The 18,440-nt window shown below is 39.3% G+C and overlaps 1 protein-coding gene across 1 annotated transcript in view; it reads right to left on the bottom strand.

Moving 5' to 3' along the window:
• Nucleotides 1–18,440, bottom strand: part of bcat2 (branched chain amino-acid transaminase 2, mitochondrial) — a 322,343-nt gene that overhangs the window by 264,377 nt on the left and 39,526 nt on the right. The gene's annotated exons all lie outside the window — the stretch shown is intronic.

Here is an 18,440-nt window from a genome sequence, read left to right as displayed (position 1 = left end):
TCCCAGATAATCAATCAAGACATGAACTGGGAGAAGTTCATGCATGTTCTAAGTCGGTGGGGGGATGGAATAGTCGGCTGCTGGCAGCTTGTCTTTATCAGCACATTTAGAGGACAAAAGATGCTGGCGGAAAGGTGTGAACGGATTTAAGAAGCGATTTAAGGTGGGCCGGATCTACAAGTTTTTTCGTAGGCTCTGGTAATTCTAGTGTTAAATGAATATTGACTACCTTGTAACAACTGCACCTGTGAAGGTTTGGAATATACAATACAAGGAGAGCAAACAGTTGGTTTTCGTAGTCGACATGTCTGACATACATACAATATTGGAACACTTTGTCTTTGTATTCCCCAGATCTGGGCTGAGTTTTTGCGCATCACTACAGTTCCACTGCAAGCAATGTTTCTGGCACAGCTGGACCAACATACTTTCAGGCTGAAAGCAATCATCAGTCAGAAAGGGGGAGAGGTACACATGAAGACCAGTGACATAATGAAGGCTTTTAATCAGGTATGACTGATTGTCTTCACATGTACATAATGCTACATTTCACCAGGGCTAAGGCTAATAACAATACTTATACGCTATATACAAAATATTAAACACTTTATCTGATTGAAATAGGGTTTTAATCTTGCTAATTAAGATGAGGTCTTTGCAGCCTTTGAGCTTAATTTGGCATCTAGGAAATTAAAAATACAGTGAACCCTCGCTATATCGCACTTAGTCTTTCGCGGCTTCACTCCATCGTGGATTTTAAATGTAAGCATATGTGAATATATATCGCGGATTTTTCACTGCTTCGCAGATGTCTGCGGTCTACAGTACGTGTGCTTCCTCAGTTGATTTGCCCATTTGAATTGAAACAAGGGACGCTATTGGTGGATGGCTGAGAAGCTACCCAATCAGAGCATGCGGTTAAGTTCCTGTGTGCTGCTGACTGGCTCAGCAACGGAGTGCTGCATTAACCAGGAAGTACTAATCTCACTCATTCAGAATTAACGTGCACAAGCGCCAACAGAAGATGCAAATGATTGCAGAAAAGGTAAAAGTTTTGGATATGTTGAAGGAAGGAAACAGCTACACCGCTGCAGGACACCATTACAGCATAAATGAGTCCACGATTCTTTTTATTTAAAAAGGAGGAAAAGCATATAAGATCTACGGCCGCAGTGTCTTTTAACCAGGGCGCAAAATGAGTTGCAAGTGGACGTTGTAAGGCAGTAGTCTGCATGGAACCTGCTTTAGGGATTTGGATTGAAGAGTGATGGAAGAAGAACAACGGCGGTGCTAAACAGTCGCCTGTAGAGGCTCCTTTAGAAGAAATGTAACGCTATCCTTTGTTGTGCAATAAAATTAAACTCATCGTTATCGGACAAGTCGTCGTGTCATTGTTGGTGAGTAACCATAATTATTTACGTACAATACTTATTACATGTACATAGTTTAGTGTCACTGTACACACATTTTATTGTATACAATTTTTCTTGCATTGTACGTATTTATTGATGGTGGCCTGTCTGTCGTAATGGCTGTAACATATGTGATATCGGAGACGCTCGATATCTTTAAAATAATATTTAGGTTTTACTGTATGTAAACTGTGTTTACATACATAATTTCAACGAATCTTACCTAATATCTAAGAGAATACAAAGGGTTTATGCTGTATAATTGTGCGTGAAATGTTTATAATAGTGTGGGAGAGTTTATAAGGGCTTAAAATATATAAAAAATAACCACATGAACATATGGTTTCTACTTCGCGGATTTTCTTTTTTCGCGGGTGGCTCTGGAACGCAACCCCCGCGATGGAGGAGGGATTACTGTATAAACAAAATTAAATTTCACAGTGTGAATAAATGACAAGTGACAGTAGAGTGGCCATGCTGCTCGTAAAAAGAGCAGGAGCTAACATTGAATTTGTGTAGTTTACCATTAATGTATTAGACAACTACAGATTTGTTTCCAGGAGAATTTGCAGCCATGGATTAAATGTACAGTGCATCCAGAAAGTATTCACAGCGCATCACTTTTTCCACATTTTGTTATGTTACAGCCTTATTCCAAAATGGATTAAATTCATTTTTTTCCTCAGAATTCTACACACAACACCCCATAATGACAATGTAAAAAAAGTTTACTTGAGGTTTTTGCAAATTTATTAAAAATAAAAAAAACTGAGAAATCACATGTACATAAGTATTCACAGCCTTTGCTCAATACTTTGTCGATGCACCTTTGGCAGCAATTACAGCCTCAAGTCTTTTTGAATATGATGCCACAAGCTTGGCACACCTATCCTTGGCCAGTTTTGCCAATTCCTCTTTGTAGCACTTCTCAAGCTCCATCAGGTTGGATGGGAAGCGTCGGTGCACAGTCATTGAACATCTCTGGAGAGATCTTAAAACCGGATTCAAGTCTGGGCCACTCAAGGACATTCACAGAGTTGTCCTGAAGCCACTCCTTTGATATCTTGGCTGTGTGCTTAGGGTCGTTGTCCTGCTGAAAGATGAACTGTCGCCCCAGTCTGAGGTCAAGAGCGCTCTGGAGCACGTTTTCATCCAGGATGTCTCTGTACATTGCTGCAGTCATCTTTCCCTTTATCCTGACTAGTCTCCCAGTCCCTGCCGCTGAAAAACATCCCAACAGCATGATGCTGCCACCATCATGCTTCACTGTAGGGATGGTGCCAGGTTTCCTCCAAACGTGATGCCTGGCATTCACACCAAAGAGTTCAATCTTTGTCTCATCAGACCAGAGAATTTTCTTTCTCATGGTCTGAGAGTCCTTCAGGTGCCTTTTGGCAAACTCCAGGTGGGCTGCCATGCGCCTTTTACTAAGGAGTGGCTTCCGTCTGGCCACTCTACCATACAGGCCTGATTGGTGGATTGCTGCTGAGATGGTTGTCCTTCTGGAAGGTTCTCCTCTCTCCACAGAGGACCTCTGGAGCTCTGACAGAGTGACCATCGGGTTCTTGGTCACCTCCCTGACTAAGGCCTTTCTCCCCCGATCGCTCAGTTTACATGGCTGGCCAGCTCTAGGAAGAGTCCTGGTGGTTTTGAACTTCTTCCACTTACGTATGATGGAGGCCACTGTGCTCATTGGGCCCTTCAAAGCAGCAGAAATTTTTCTGTAACCTTCCCCAGATTTGTGCCTCGAGACAATCTTGTCTTGGAGGTCTACAGACAATTCCTTTGACTTCATGCTTGGTTTGTGCTCTGACATGAATTGTCAACTGTGGAACCTTATATAGACAGGTGTGTGCCTTTCCAAATCATGTCCAATCAACTGAATTTACCACAGGTGGACTCCAATTAAGCTGCAGAAACATCTCAAGGATGATCAGGGGAAACAGGATGCACCTGAGCTCAATTTTGAGCTTCATGGCAAAGACTGTGAATACTTATGTACATGTGCTTTCTCAATTTTTTTTTATTTTTAATAAATTTGCAAAAATCTCAAGTAAATTTTTTTCACGTTGTCATTATGGGGTGTTGTGTATAGAATCCTGAGGAAAAAAATGAATTTAATCCATTTTGGAATAAGGCTGTAACATAACAAAATGTGGAAAAAGTGATGCGCTGTGAATACTTTCCGGATGCACTGTATGTGCTTGATTTCACAACACACAGAACATTTTTGCACTTTTTTCTCTTTGTGAATTTAATTTCTAACAGTTATAAAGTTATACGGCTACTTTGGATGTTTTTAAAGGGCTGTATCTGTATTAATTGTATTTTTTATTGCACAGACTGCATGGATTAACATGCAGAGAGAATTGCTGTTGAAATCACTCATCATCTTTCTTGGAGAAGAGGTTGGAGCCCTCATCAAAGAATTTTTGGTATGAATACAAAATTTGTATTTATTTAAAACACAAATATTAAATTATAACTTGCATTTTGTGTTTTCAAAACAGCTAAAAATGTATCTATCCCCCACAGGCTACACCACAGTCGGAAAACATCAATGTAAAACTTAAGAAAATACCTATGGGAATATTTGTGATTCGCAAGGATGAGGACACTCTCCACCCATCAATGGACATCGGGATAGTTATAGATGGCATGCAAGTGCTGAACAGGTTAACCTCCATTGCATCTGCTTGTGTCCTACTATTTGGTCTCATGTATGCCTTCAATTTGGAGTATCCAAAGGGACTGGAACGTACCTTTGAAGTGATGCAGAAGATTTTCTTGGAACTTGATGCAAAGAAGATGTCAAGCAAAGTACATGCACTGAGCATTAGGCTGCTGAACCCATAAACCTGGAGGATGTCAGGATGTTTCCGTTTTTTCTGTGTTCCTGTCTCTTGTGTATTTCAAGAAGTTTCCCCAATTTTTTGATGCTGGTTAACTTTAAATACTGAGTCTTCATTTTAGAATATTTTGCACTGTGATGTTCACAATACACAATACTTGTTAATATCCAGATTCAATAAAAAATATGTTTAGTACCTGCTATTCATAGACTAATGTTTTCTGTTTGGTCTGATTTCATTTTTATTTTATCCACTGTGAGATGATAATGTTAAGACAGCACTCTGATTTGTTTTATTTGTGTATGAGTGGTAAAAATGTATATTTTTGTTTTAAAAGTCAGTATTTTAGACAGTTTTGTTTAACACTAGAATTACCAGAGCCTACGAAAAAACTCGTATATCCGGCCCACCTTAAATCGCTTCTTAAATCCGTTCACACCTCTCCGCCAGCATCCTTTATCCTCTAAATGTGCTGATAAAAGACAAGCTGCCAGCAGCCGGCTATTCCATCCCCCCACCGACTTAGAACGTGAGCGAACTTTTCCCAGCTCATGCCTTGGTTGTTTACCTGGGAGTGAAGTGGAGTTTTACAGTGGAAATGATAGATCGTTATTTGGAAGACACGCATGAAATGCGTGTTCCGTTTCTAAAGTAATCTGTGTAAACACATTGTTAAAACAGAAACTTTTTCATATTTTAGTAATAAATGTTACAAAATGTAGTAGGCATAAACTATAGAATATGTAAAGCCCAAGGCTGACTAAGATCGGGGGAGGGGTGATGTTAGAGTGCCTGAGCTTATTCAGTGCAGCAGGGACAACCCACATGTTGATCTTTTTTTCTTTCAGTACACGTGGCTTCCCTGTTTATTTATATATCTAGTGACTTCTCTGCCTGTCTGTCTCTCTATTACGCGGTGCTCTGTCTGTCTGTGTGTTATGGATCTTAAAAATAAGTTATAAGGACAGTTGTTCCTGTTAATTGTAGTCTCAATTGTTAAAAAAATATTTGAAAAGGAGCATCCCACATGAAAATATAACGATCTCAGTAACTGACAGTGCATACCAATGCATAAATTTTATGTCCGTTTGAGGTTTAAAAGAAAAGAAAAAAAAGCAACACTTCATCCCCAGCGGGGAATCGAACTCAGGTCTGTGAGGCAAGGAAAAGTTGCTCTGCGCTAAGAGGCAAATCTTAGCGCGCTACGCCACAGAAGCTGTTGAATCGTTCTTGAAGCTTTTGTGAAAGTGTTTATTTGATCTTTGGAACTCGGGCTTTACATATTCTATAGTTTATGCCTACTACATTTTGTAACATTTATTACTAAAATATGAAAAAGTTTCTGTTTAACAATGTGTTTACACAGATTACTTTAGAAACGGAACACGCATTTCATGCGTGTCTTCCAAATAACGATCTATCATTTCCACTGTAAAACTCCACTTCACTCCCAGGTAAACAACCAAGGCATGAGATGGGAAAAGTTCGCTCACGTTCTAAGTCGGTGGGGGGATGGAATAGCCGGCTGCTGGCAGCTTGTCTTTTATAAGCACATTTAGAGGACAAAGGATGCTGGCGGAGAGGTGTGAACGGATTTAAGAAGCGATTTAAGGTGGGCCGGATATACGAGTTTTTTCGTAGGCTCTGGTAATTCTAGTGTTAAAGTGTATATAAGTTAATATATTACAGAAAGACAGTGGTTTTAAGTTCTTTTAAAATGCAGCACTTTAATCTTTTGTAAAATCGCTGTGGTTTGCATAAAGTATTTTGTTATATTTACAACTTTATTGTGAAATTTTCAAAAATTTTTGAAAACATTTCTTATGAATAAATATTTATAAAATTCAATTAATCTGACTCATTTTTTGAATATACAGTAAAAAACAATTCATAAATATTCATAAAAATATTAGTTGAATTAAATGGATATTTGGTTTTGGGGATATTAAAGAAAATATATTGGTTTAAATAATATATTTCAGTCCAACTAATGAGAAAAACTTTCATTAACCAAACTTAAGAAAATTAAGTGTGAAAAATTGAAGTACTTTTATATGTTGATCCAATGTTTCATTTTTTACAGTGTAGTCTGGCTTCAGTCTGTTTGGATGTTTTAGTTGTTCTGCACCAGCAGGTGGCACTGTACTACTAAGGAAGAAAAAAAAACACACGGGGACCATTAGGGTAAAAATTGGAGTTCTAAAGTAGTCTATCTTGTCTATATGGTCCAATGGAGAAAGTATGCAAAATATGGTACAAATCACTCAAAGGGTGTAGTATAAGGATCATACAGGTAGACAGACAGACATTGTGTTTTTGCATATACTGTATAAATATATATGCTACCATTAATGTGTGAATTTAGGCATTGTATAAAAATGTCTAGGAAATCTATAGAATGCCGAATATTGGACATCAAAGTATGAAATGATTAAAATTTCAAACATTTCCTAGGCATTCTATAGCACGTGCAGAAGGAACCCCGAGTCCAGCTCAGGACGGCGAAGGAGCAGTACAGGAGAAACCTGGAGCAGAAGTTGCAGAATAACAACATGAAGGAAGTGTGGGGTGGGATGGGATGAAGATCATCACTGGCTGCAACTTGAATCGGGGTGCCACCATCGAGAGAGACGTGGAGAGAGCAAACCAGATGAACAACTTCTTTAACAGGTTTGACCACCCTAACCCACTCTAACCTCAGACTACTGCAACCTCCACCCATCCTTCTGCTGATACCAGCACAGGAGAGAGTTTCCAAGCTGAGGAGACTTCATGCCAGCAAAGCAGTGGGTCCAGATGGAGTATCGCCACGACTGGTGAAGGCCTGTGCATTGGAGTTGAGGAGTCCTCTACAGCGCATCTTCAACCTGAGCCTGGTACAGGGGAGAGTCCCGAGGCTTTGGAAAACATTTTGCATCACCCCAGTCCCAAAGATATCACGTCCTAGTGAGCTGAATGACTTCTGGCCTGTTGCTCTGACGTCACGTGATGAAGACAATGGAGAGGCTGCTACTTCGCCACCTGAGGCCACAGGTCCGCCACGCCCTCGACCCTCTGCAGTTCGCATACCAGGAGAAGGTGCAAGCAGAGGATGCCATCATCTATATGCTACACCGATCCCTCTCCTATTTGGACAGAAGCAGCGGTGCTGTAAGAATTATGTTTCTGGACTTCTCTAGCAGCTTCAGCACCATCCAATCTCTGCTCCTTAGCGTCAAGCTGACAGACATGGGAGTAGATTCATACCTGGTGGCATGGATTGTGGACTATCTTACAGACAGACCTCAGTATGTGCGTCTCGAGAACTGCAGTCTGACATTGTGGTCAGCAACACAGAAGCGCTGCAGGGGACTGTACTTTCTCCGGTCCTGTTCAGCCTATATACATCGGACTTCCAATACAACTCGGAGTCCTGCAACGTGCAAAAGTTCGCTGACGACACTGCTATCGTGGGCTGCATCAGGAGTGGGCAGGAGGAGGAGTATAGGAACCTAATCAAAGACTTTGTTAAACGGTGCGACTCAAACCACCTACAACTGAACACCAGCAAAATCAAGGAGCTGGTGGTGGATTTTAGGAGGACCAGGCCCCTCATGGACCCCTGATCATCAGAGGTGACTGTGTGCAGAGGGTGCAGACCTATAAGTACCTGGGAGTGCAGCTAGATGATAAATTGGACTGGACTGCCAATACTGATGCTCTGTGCAAGAGAGGACAGAGCCGACTATACTTCCTTAGAGGCTGGCGTCTTTCAACATCTGCAATAAGATGCTGCAGATGCTCTATCAGACGGTTGTAGCGAGCGTCCTCTTCTATGCGGTGGTGTGCTGGGGAGGCAGCATAAAGAAGAGGGATGCCTCATGCCTGGACAAACTGGTGAGGAAGGCAGGCTCTATTGTAGGCACAAAGCTGGACAGTTTGACATCCGTGGCAGAGCTACGGGCGCTGAGCAAGCTCCTGTCAATCATGGAGAATCCACTGCATCCACTAAACAGGATCATAACCGGACAGAGGAGCTGCTTCAGCGACAGACTGCTGTCACTGTCCTGCTCCACTGACAGACTGAGGAGATCGTTTCCCCCACCCATACTATGCGACTCTTCAATTCCATTCCGGGGGGGGGTGGGATAAACGTTAACATTATACAAAGTTACTGTCTGTTATACCTGCATTTTTATCACTCTTTAATATTGTTTTTTATCAATATGCTGCTGCTGGAGTATGTGAATTTCCCCTTGGGATTAATACAGTAAGTAAATATCTATCCATCTATCTATCTGTCAATGCCGAAAGGCAAACATGCAAGCCGTTCTGCATAATGCCTAAGTATTAGGCATTATATACAATGCCTAGGGAATGTATATAGCATATTACAGTAACACAGACATTTCATGCTTTGCCCAAAAATGTCACTTATTCTATACAATACCTGCTTTTCACACATTGCCAGTAACATATATTGTGATTGGGACGCTGTATAGCGCCCAACCCGACACAGACTCACACTGAGGCATGTATAAAAACACTCAGAACTTTTATTTTTCTTCACCTGTGGGGCACGTCTTCCCCGTGAACCCCACAGGCAATACACAGTCTCAAAAGCACTTAAGCCAACACAAAAACACTTTTCTGGCACCACCACTCCTTCAGTCTAGCTTCGTCTTCCACCTCCTGACTCTGACCACTGAGTGGTGGTGGCTGGCCCCTTTTATAGCCCACCTAGAAGTGTTCCAGGTGCTTGACCACCTAGTTCCAATTGCATTTCTGGGTGTGGCTGAAGATTTGTCCAGCTGGGCTGTGGAATCCATGCAGCACCCCCTAGCGGCCACCCCAGTTCCCAACCAGGCTCCCATGGAGCTCTGCGGGAGGTTGGGGAATCACCATCGGCCAGGGAGGTACTGAGCTGCCCATGGTGGCTCCACCGGAACATATGCTGCAGGGGCAGAGCTTTCAAAGTAGCAACTTCCTTTAAATATATGACATGCTTTATGGAAACAGTAGTATTTCAGCAGTGACATTAAGTTTATTGGATCAACAGAAAATATGCAATATGCATCATAACAAAATTAGACAGGTGCATAAATTTGGGCACCCCAACAGACATATTACATCAATACTTAGTTGAGCCTCCTTTTGCAAATATAACAGCCTCTAGATGCCTCCTTTAGACTTTGATGAGTGTCTGGATTCTGGATGGAAGTATTTTTGTCCATTCTTCCATAAAAAATCTCTCCAGTTCAGTTAAATTTGATGGCTGCTGAGCATGAACAGCCTGCTTCAAATCATCCCATAGATTTTTGATGATATTCAAGTCAGGGGACTGTGACGGCCATCCCAGAACATTGTACTTCTCCCTTTGCATGAATGCCTCTGTAGATTTCGAACTGTGTTTTGGGTCATTGTCTTGTTGGAATATCCAACCCCTGTATAACTTCAACTTTGTGACTGATGCTTGAACATTATCCTGAAGAATTTGTTGATATTAGGTTGAATTCATCCGACCCTCGACTTTAACAAGGGCCCCAGTCTCTGAACTAGCCACACAGCCCCACAGCTTGATGGAACCTCCACCAAATTTGATAGTAGGTAGCAGGTGTTTTTCTTGGAATACAGTGTTCTTCTTCCGCCATGCAAAGCGCTTTTAGTTATGACCAAATAACTCAATTTTTGTCTCATCAGTCCAAAGCACTTTGTTCCAAAATTAATCTGGCTTGTCTAAATGAGGATTTGCTTACAACAAGTGACTCTGTTTGTGGCATGAGTGCAAAAAGGGCTTCTTTCTCATCACCCTGCCATACAGATGTTCTTTGTGCAAATTGCGCTGAACTGTATAACGATGTACAGATACACTATCTGCAGCAAGATTTTCTTACAAGGTCTTTCAAGGTGATCTATGGGTTGTCTGTAACCATTCTCACAATCCTGCGTATATGCCGCTCCTGTATTTTTCTTGGCCTGCCAGACCTGTGTTTAACAGCAACTCTGCCTGTGGCCTTCCATTTCCTGATTGCATTCCTTACAGTTGAAACTGACAGTTTAAACCTCTGAGATAGCTTTTTGTAGCCTTCCCCTAAACCATGATACTGAACAATCTTTGTTTTTAGATCTTTTGAGAGTCGCTTCGAGGATCCCATGCTGTCACTCTTCAGAAGAGAGTCAAACGGAAGCACAGCTTGCAACTGACCACCTTAAATACCTTTTCTCATGATTGGACACACCTGCCTATGAAGTTCAAGGTTTAATGAGTTAATCCAACCAATTTAGTGTTGCAAGTAATCAGTATTGAGCAGTTACATGAATTCAAATCAGCAAAATTACAGGTACCCAAAGTTTTGCACAGCCAGTTTTTCACATTTGATTTAATTTCATACAACTAAATATTGCTTCACTAAAAATCTTTGTTTGGAAAACACCCCAGTACTCAGATTTTCCTAGGAAATGAAAGACATACCACTGTTATCTTTTTTGTTGAAAGTAGAGTAAATTATTATGCAGGCTGAGAGGGGTTCCCAAACTTTTTCATGACTGTATATATACACATACTGTATATATACAAACACACATACATACATACACACCATTTATCACACATATATATATATATATATATATATATATATATATATATATATATATATATATATATATTTATTACAAACACACTCACATATACATATAAAAGTAATCTGTGACAACAATCTGAGTACAACCTGCATACCATTAGCATACAAAGAGAAGTTTAACGAACTCAAACCATAGCAAATATTTTCTTTTCAAATAGTAAATTAAAAAAACCTGTGCTGTACTCCCACAAGATATGTTATACTGTATGTGCTGTCTATAACGTGACAGAAGTTAGCTTATCGTATTGGACAACTGGACACTGCTTCCGTCTGAAAAATAAATGGTTATAAGAATTTTACCATAGTATTTTCCATACCATTAATATAATAACTTTTATAATTTATTATTTTAAACATTTATTAATCATTTTAAAAACAAACAAGGCTAATTTAAAAAAAAAATCAACTTACTTCCATGAGATTTTGTAAATATGTTCTTGAATACAAGCAGCTCTACAGTTTTTGGGATACAGTTTACACCACAAAAATGAAGGTGTTTTATTTCATGTCCTTGAGACTGAATAGCTCTTCTAAAAGTGACAAGGGATATATTGTCCCTTACTGTAAAGTATTTCATTGCAACCACTATACTGAGAACCTTCCATTGTATCTTCTAAAGCACAGATATCTTCATGTGTAGTAGAAACAAAGTCACTTCCTCCTTTTAACATATAAAGCATTAAATGACCAAGGTCCGGCTTACTTATCTGAACTTATCATGACTTACAAACCAGAGCACACATTAAGATCTCAAGATGCCGGTCTGATTATGATTCCAAGGATTAATAAAATAACAATGGGAGGTCGAGCTTTTAGTTACAGGGCCCCTAAACTGTGGAATGGTCTGCCTGCTACTATAAGAGATGCTCCTTCGGTCTCAGCTTTTAAATCCCAGCTGAAGACTCACTACTTCAGTTTAGCATATCCTGACTAGACCTGCTGATTAACTGTACAGACTGCATCTCTGTTGTTAGTCATTAGCACTAAAACATAAGTAACATGATAGTTATAATGTGTTCCTAACTCACACCTATTCTGTTTCTCTTCTTGATACTCAAATGTGGCACTTGCTGCCACGGCCCACCTGCCAAGGCCCACCTGCCAAGTTGTTTTGCCTGCCTAAGGTAAAGTCATCCCTGATGGAGGATCACATTAATTGCGGGGTAGAGGGGTCCTTTCATCGGATTGGCTGGCCCAGCGCTATTTCAGCTGTGGAATGACCAATAGGGGGAGGCAGCTTGATGGCTGAGGTGTCCAGGACTCTGAACAAATCCAAATCATATTATGGGATATCATCTACTGTTAAATTCTGCTCCGTACGTGTAAAATTTTTATTTTTGTACTGAATTGAGGATTTGTTCTGTTCTGTGTATTGTATTGACACCCTTCTTTTTGACACCCACTGCACGCCCAACCTACCTGGAAAGGGGTCTCTTTTTGAACTGCCTTTCCCAAGGTTTCTTCCATTTTTTCCCTACAAGGGTTTTTTGGGAGTTCTTCCTTGTCTTCTTAAAGAGTCAAGGCTGGGGGTCTGTCAAGAGGCAGGGCCTGTTAAAGCCTATTGCGGCACTTCTTGTGTGATTTTGGGCTATACAAAAATAAATTGTATTGTATTGTATTGTACTTCAGACTACATTTAAGCCTGGAACCTCTGCAGTGCATACTCAGTTCTTGACCAATACACCAGACCATTACATCACAATATACTGAGATATATCAACTTGCTGGGACAGAGAAAACTACAAAGTCATTGCATCATTTACTAAAATACATTCTGCCCCAAGATCAAGACTAAAACTCCTAAAATCTTTGTATGTAGTTTTATTTTAAATGGCTACTGTGAAATCAAGATTTTGAACACAACCAGGCAATGATACTTTTTAACAACATATCTTAAAATTTAATAAAGTACAAATGTTACTAAATAATACATTTTTCAAAGAGTATAGTATTTGCTTTTAAATTACTTCAAAAAGTGATATTCCATACATAATCTAGTCAAATACAGTAATGACAGTAAATGTAACTCATTATTTTCCACCATTGCCAGAATGGGTAGATATACAAAGAAAACAGCATCCTCCATGGATTGGTTGTGATGATATGCAAATTGAAGGTGATTATGACTATCTAGAATATTCTGTTTATTGTAATGCAGCACCAGTCCCTGAAAGTGTTTCATCACCACTGCACTGAATTCCACAAGTCTATAGACATACAGACAATCCACTTCACTTTTGCTTTCTTAGATAAAGGGATAATTGCTCTCCTGTGGACGAAGGTAGGGACAACAGATTCTCTCAGTGCAATATTTGATTTGTCAGCAAAGACATCAGCTAAATGGTTAGTACAGGTTTTTCAAATACTCTGAAATTCCATTCAGACCAAATACTTTGAAGACATTAACTCCACTAAATGTCACATACAGAAACAAAGAAAGAAGAATCATATGATGCTACAGGCAATTGAATGGCAGGCAGCTTATTAAATGGGCATACAATGCATTAAATTCATCTAGAAAGGAAAATGAAGATACAGTAATCCCTCGCTATATCGCGCTTCGCCTTTCGCGGCTTCACTCCATCGCGGATTTTATATGTAAGCATATTTAAATATATAGCGCGGATTTTTTGCTGGTTCGCGGATTTCTGCGGACAATGGGTCTTTTAATTTCTGGTACATGCTTCCTCAGTTGGTTTGCCCAGTTGATTTCATACAAGGGACGCTATTGGCAGATGGCTGAGAAGCTACCCGGCTTACTTTTCTGTCTCTCTTGCGCTGACTTTCTCTGATCCTGACGTAGGGGGATTGAGCAGGGGGGCTGTTCGCACACCTAGACGATACGGACGCTCGTCTAAAAATGCTGAAAGATTATCTTCACGTTGCTATCTTTTGTGCAGCTGCTTCCTGAAACGACATGCACCGTGCTTCGCATACTTAAAAGCTCGAAGGGCACGTATTGATTTTTGATTGAAAAACAAACTCTGTCTCTCTCTCTCTCTTCCTGCTCCTGACGGAGGGGGTGTGAGCTGCCACCTTCAACAGCTTTGTGTCGCGGTGCTTCGCATACTTAAAAGAAAAAACAGCCCTATTGATTTGTTTGCTTTCCTCTGTCTTTCTGACAGACTCTGCTCCTGACACGCACTCCTTTGAAGAGGAAGATATGTTTGCATTCTTTTAATTGTGAGACAGAACTGTCATCTCTGTCTTGTCATGGAGCACTGTTTAAACTTTTGAAAAAGAGACAAATGTTTGTTTGCAGTGTTTGAATAACGTTCCTGTCTCTCTACAACCTCCTGTGTTTCTGCGCAAATCTGTGACCCAAGCATGACAATATAAAAATAACCATATAAACATATGGTTTCTACTTCGCGGATTTTCTTATTTCGCGGGTGGCTCTGGAACGCAACCCCCGCGATGGAGGAGGGATTACTGTACTGGATTATTTTTTACTTTGTAGTCCGTAAGAATTCCCTGCCAAACTTGCACAAATTATTACAACTGCTTAACTCTGTATGCTTTTCTAAATACCTTGGCTGTTTTAACCTTTGTCCTGCATGCCAAAAGGCACCTTCCCTTTTCACTAAACATGCGTGATGCAAACTTAAGAGACATTGTGACTGACACCTTAAAAAAATTCCAGAAATTAACAACATTTTAGTAAGTGGCATAACCTGTATATACACCATGCAATGTGCATAACAGAAGGGAATATGGACAAAGCTAACACTCTAAACCTTTTTTTTTTTTTTTTAGATTTTACCTTTCACTTCCATCTTTCTCCAATGACCAGTCCCTCCACACCATCTCTACTATCATCACAGACAGTCAAGACCTTGGTTTTATGTCTAATTTATGGGCCCACATCAATGACAGACTGTACTGGTCTCTTAACACAGAGAAACTAATTAAGAAAGGGCAGAGCAGACTCTTTTTTTCTTAGGAGACTTTGTTCGTTTAAAACCACCCAAACACTAACAGTTTTCAAAAGAGCAGTGTATTTCAAAGTCTTCAATAGATAATCCACAAAATGGTGCATACGTGGAGTTTAAAAATTCATAATAAAGAAATCCAATAAAATGAGGTTAAAATTCATGCAGGAAGCTGACCACTAACATTCCCTATTCCTGGTGCATCCCTTTAAAACTGATGTCTCCGTGGCTTACCCTGATCAGGTCTTACAGAACGGAGAGACGCCTTCCTAAAGGTGCAGACAACCCTCAGTTCCTGCTTATGTCCCCGCCGGCCATCCCACGGCGTTCCACAGGGTGCCACCGAGCCTTCACTCGTTCAAATCCCGCTGCCATTCAATGGCCTTAGGGGGGATTTCTCTGGAGCATTATGGTTGCTCCTGTTCCCCTGGCTGTTCAGCAAGTATAACCTTCAACTCCCTCTTGAGCATCTGCCACACTTTCCATGCCTAGGGCTCCATTCCCATCCACCTGCTTCCATCTGTCTTGTGCCCGTGCTCTCTTTCGCTCACTCATTCCTGCCTTCTTCTCTCTCCATTAACCTCCATTCTATTTCTTTCTCATTTATTTTCCTTTTCGTTCTCCCTCTGTCTCGTGCAGGCTTCTTTATCCTGCCTGTTTAATTGGGTGCAGATATGACAGGCTGCTCCACTAGAGATACAACTAAGGCACCAGACCGATCCAGCCACCTCTGGTGCAATGAGCCAAGTACTCCCATTAAGCACTGAGTGAAACCACACCCAATTCTGAAACTACCCAGGACATGATTATTTATTTAAAACGTGACCTGCACCACAGACCATTCATCACAATCACCGATAATTATAATAATTATAATGATATTAATAATACTCAAACTGGCACCGCACAGAAGACACAAACGTGGCAAAGTACAATTAAACAATACAGCAACTGGACTACAACAGTAAACTTTGAATATACTACTAAAGACTGATTTAGTTCCAAGTAAAAGTATCTCTCAAATGGGTTAACAAAATTGCATTAAAATTCGACAAATATCATCCTCTTTTGTTTACAACCATCACCATGATTAAATGATGATTAAACTCTTCACATTTGCTATTAACTTCACGTGTTTATTACCTAGGGTGGGGTTTAAGTCCAGCTTTCAGGAGACATGAGACTACTTATGCAGGAGAAGGAAAAAAAAAAAAGGAAAACAGTGAATATGCTCTGTGGCTGACAAGTTTGTCATGGATTGTGTGTTCTGATGATGTTACGGCTGTGTAATTAATGCACTTTTTCAGACACAACAGAGTTTAAGAAGTCACTTTCAGTACAAAACTACATGGTAGTAATGTAATATTTTGTATATTTCTTTTCTCTGTGACATAAATTATATGTTTTAGTTATATTATATAAAAATTTAATTGAACGAAACACAATCCAAATGGTTACACTCTCTACTGGAATTGTTATATGACACACAGGAATAGGCATGGCATAAAATCATAAATCAGATTCATACCGGCCAATTTCCCATTAAAAATACTGGTGATCAGAATCAGCTCAAAAATTTCAATTGGTCTACTACTACTTCTTATTCATGTAGAAGGGTTTCTTTACTCTATCTCCAATTTACCAGATAACTCTTTAAAAGCTGATACATGTACTCTTTAAAAGCTGATACATGTATTGAGAAGGTGGTATAGATGTGCAAGAAAACAATGGGCCATTTCTTTTTTATTATTTTATTTATTTTAATTAGTTATTGTATTTATGTTGTTCATTTTATTTATTTAGAAAATACATCATAGAAAATAACCTGGTCCTTCTTTGGTCCTGGGCATTTAATAAACTTTTTGTGTATTATTTGAAAAACTTTTATTGATAAATAAACACTGGCAAATAGCTGTGCTCGTATACCAATAGAAACAAGACACAGGTACAAATCATGGGGGGAGTTGGCATTCCATTACTTTCTGACACAGTACATACTTCTCAAAATGCACAGCCACAACCTCGCCCCTCCCTCCCATCCCATATTTACAATGGCATCTTCAGACATTGAAGGGAATTCCTTCCCTCTACTCAATCAACCACCTCCTATCACTCTCCAAAATTATTTTTGGATATGATTGAATCTTCATACTTTGAAGAAAGCCATTCCCCCACCCCAAGGATCACTGAAGAAGATGATAAGAAGCCTATGAAACAGAGTATGGCTATTTGCTCAGCTGATGAAAATGATAATAGTATAGCTCAATGTTAACAATTAAGCAAAATAAATACATGCTTTGGGCACCAGGGTAAACAAAGAACCACACAGTTTTTAATAAAGTAGAAGTAAACATTTAAGAATAAATAAAGTTATAAAGTCAGAAGTAATAAGCATTATTTTTACATCTTTTGACATAGATTTGTTGAAGTGCTGTATGTCTTCAAAATTGGAAACCAATGGCTTGGGAGACGTTTTCTTTCAAATAAATCAACAATGTTTCTCCATTAGAATATCTTTTTAAAGAATTGCCCACCAACATTGATTTATTTAGAAAAGGGATTTTAAAAATCAGTAGTATGACAAGTAGGGGTGGGCGGTATGACCAAAATTCTATATCACAGTATTTTTCTAAATTATCCCGGTTTCACGGTATTCGACGGTATTTATTTCCCCATGCATGAATAGATGTTAACCACATTTTCCTCTGCAATTATTGGCTAAGAATAACCTATTCCACTGTCAAGAGTATTGTACATTGTACAAAAAATTTTTTAATGTGCACACAAATATTAATACAGGTTTGCATTGTCCCATAAAGTGATAGTTTTCAAGGGGGTGGCACTAATGGAGAAGGTATCACATTGCATGACAGATGCAGTCAAAATATAGAAACTTTTTATTGAACAAATTTTGCAAAAACTTAAACTATAATTTTGACAACATATTTTCAACCATACAAAGAGGCATTTAGACTTAGTAAAATATCCAGAAGTGCTTGTCAAAAGTTGTATTGCACTGAATATGTCTTGGAAAAGGAATAAATGGTAAATATTTTTTGTAAACCAACTACACTTTCTGTTAATGTTAACAATCTCTGTCCACTGACACGTTAAAGTGACTTTTTAAACAACTTTATCATCATTAAACTGTATAATATTTAAACTAATAAATAATAACAATAAAATAAATAATAGTATTATTAATGATAGTTGCACTATTACTTCAAGACTTTAAGCCCAGGTACATTACACAGTATTCACCAAATTAAAATAAAATAAAACAAGTGCAACTTGGTGATGACATCTTTACCAACTGAACCATCATTTAGGCAAACTGCATTAATATGGACCTTGCTTCAAGCTAAGCTATATGCATAAATAATAAAAATGCAACTTGCATTTATAATGCTATTTGTGGTATAGCCCTACGGAATCGTATTAGGGCCACGGTGAAGAAAAAAACAATACGGACACAGGGAAGAAAAAAACAAATTATATGTCGAGAATAAAGTCAACATTTCCACTTTATTCTCGCCATTTATGTTGAGATTAAAGTCGACATTTCCACTTTATTCTCGCCGTTTATGTTGAGATTAAAGTCGACATTTCCACTTTATTCTC

Source organism: Erpetoichthys calabaricus, chromosome 11 (genome assembly GCF_900747795.2).
Source record: "Erpetoichthys calabaricus chromosome 11, fErpCal1.3, whole genome shotgun sequence".
NCBI lineage: Eukaryota > Metazoa > Chordata > Cladistia > Polypteriformes > Polypteridae > Erpetoichthys > Erpetoichthys calabaricus.
The sequence above is the reverse complement of the archived record's forward strand: the minus strand, read 5'-3'. Positions and strand labels throughout refer to the sequence as shown.